Raw genomic sequence first — 2,701 nt, 5'->3', positions numbered from 1 at the left:
ATTCCATATAAGTTAAATATGATGAATTATATTAGAATAATAAAGCAGAAAGTAGAGTGATATTGAGGCAACATAAGCTTCAGGGAAAGTTGATAAAGCAATGTGAACACAATTCTGCGAAATTTCACAGAGCATGTCCTATCATCTACTTTTAACTTAGGTTCTTTTGTCACAAGAAAATGCTTCATGGTCACCAAACTAATAGAGTCACTAAAACTTGGAGTAGATAAAATATCCAACTATGAGATGCAGATGTCATTTTTGTATAAAGAATTAGCAAAAACAATATTAGTACTCAGGTCCCACCACTGGGTTAAATAGAGATGAAATCAAATGAGCTAAAGTTGGATGACTTTGTACTTCACATAGATGAATACAAAAGGATTCAATATGGAGGTAAATTGAATGCTGTCAACATACAGAACTAACTGTATGCCTCCAGATGTAACTTCTATAATTCTTACTCTTTTAACTGTTACTTTTGCTCAATATTATAAGTATCGAGCCTAAAAAAGTTGGAAGAACTTTACACTAGGATCTTGGTCAGGTAGGTAAGGGAATAGCAAACATTTCGATGAATTTATACCAAGGTTAACCTGAAAGTGGATGACATTAATGAAGAGAAGTTTCTAACACGGAGGACTGGGAAAGTACGGAAAGTAGAGGTGATAGGAGAATGGTCCTAAACTCTGAACCAAAGGTAGGAGGAGATGGTAAACAATGATCTGAGCCATGTTTCAAGGGGCAGAATAAGACTTGCTATGAATGACTGCCTTTTACTGTGGTAACTCAGTCTTTCATGTGGCAATCTCTCCAGGGACCCATTGTATTGGGAAATCATCTGCAACAAAGGGATAATAAAGACTTGGTGAACTCTTTTCATTGAGGCAAAGGGTGCATATTTTGCCTTCTGAGTGTGTGTTCCAAAGAAATAGTACACATTCAAGGTAAAAGGACCACTTTTGTACCCTAGATTTCCAGTGCATAATTCCTCCCATTATGTTTCTCCACATACAGCATCTGATTGTTTAAGTTTCAACCATATGTGTCTGTTTTATCCAAAGAAATTCCAGTCAGTATACCAGAATCCTCTAAAACTTCTGGGTCAGTTCAACACTTATGAAAATAAATTTTGTGTTCTGTTTAATATATTCAGGACCACACATTTTTTAAAAAAAAATCCCCAAATACCTCCAAAAGTAGAAGAAATGCCATGGTTACCCTCAAAGATTTCTGCATCTTTACTTAATGAAATGAGGACCAAAGCAGAGTGACCTGATCTTTACCTTCATCTCTAAACTTGCTCAATATTCTGGCACCTTTGTCACATGACCTAAGTACTTTCAAATATGCTAGAAAATCATTTGAGACTATGTTTTATGTCTTTGGAATATTAGTGACAAGGCACAATTTGGCTTAAATTTTAGCATTTTGAGGACTAATTGGGTAGATAAAAATGGGAAAGAAGAATTACTTACTAGTCAATATTTGGAGAGTTCATACAGATAATACAGTGCTCACCCATTAGAAAAATGTACAGCATTTAAATAAAACATTATACACCAAAGAAATTAAATTGACTACAGGTACTTACATTAATTTGATCAATATGACAAAACGATGTTGAAAGATATAAATCTCAGAAGAATAAATACTTTGGAATTATATTTATATAAAGTAAAAAAGAGGAAAAAAGACAATACTAAGTCCTACATTGTTTAGGGATTCAAGTCTGTGTGGCAATACCATAGATAGAGCAGGATCTACAAACTACAACTTTAGGACCAAATCCAGCCCACAGCATGTTTTTGTAATTAAAGTAGTGAGGCTAATTTTTTGGAAAACAGACACATTCATTAATTCAGGTGTTGTATATGACTGTTTTCATGTTACAATATTTGATTTGAGTAATGTAACAGAGACTATATACCCTGCTAAAAGTAAAATATTTATTATCTGGCCCTAAGTAGATTTTATATTTTGTGGAACATGATAAACTTTTTTCTACAATTTTACAATAATAGTCAAATCTATCTTGAAAAAGAAAGAAGTAGTGCAATTCGCTTTATCAGACATCAAAAATTATAACACACTATTGAATAAGACAAGGTATTATGAGTGCAAGGACAGGAAAATAGATCAATGGAACCTAGAAATAGACCATATTATTTTTAATTACTTGGCTAGTATTACAGATCAGTAGAAAAACAATAAGCTTTTTAATGATGGTGAGATTATTATTACATGGAAAAACGAATATGGAAACCTACCTGATACTAGATGCAGAAATCCATTGCATGTTGATTGGGTTCATAAATGTTAAAACAAGTTGTAACAGAATACATGAAAATATCTTAGGATATCGAAGGATTTCTTAAGCAAGAAAAAAAGTTTATAAATATAAAGGACTAGATTAATATGTATGGATATATTAAAATTGAAAGCTTTATTTCATCAAAATACATCACATAGAGAATGAAAGTCATAAATCATAAATAGGAAGAAATTATTTGCATTATTATCAACTTTTAAAGAAGAGCGCTTCCCCATCAAAAAGAAGAAAATGAAACCAAGCAAAAAGAGAGCAAAGGACTTAAAAGGCAATTCATAAGATATTTAATAAAAATTCAATAAACATAAAATACATAAATGCAAATTAAAACTATAATTAAATGGCATTTTACATTTTCCTGCCCTTCTA

The sequence above is a fragment of the Propithecus coquereli genome, unplaced genomic scaffold (genome assembly GCF_000956105.1).
Source record: "Propithecus coquereli isolate 6110/MARCELLA unplaced genomic scaffold, Pcoq_1.0 Scaffold225, whole genome shotgun sequence".
NCBI classification, from domain to species: Eukaryota; Metazoa; Chordata; class Mammalia; order Primates; family Indriidae; genus Propithecus; species Propithecus coquereli.
Note: the sequence above shows the minus strand (reverse complement) of the source record.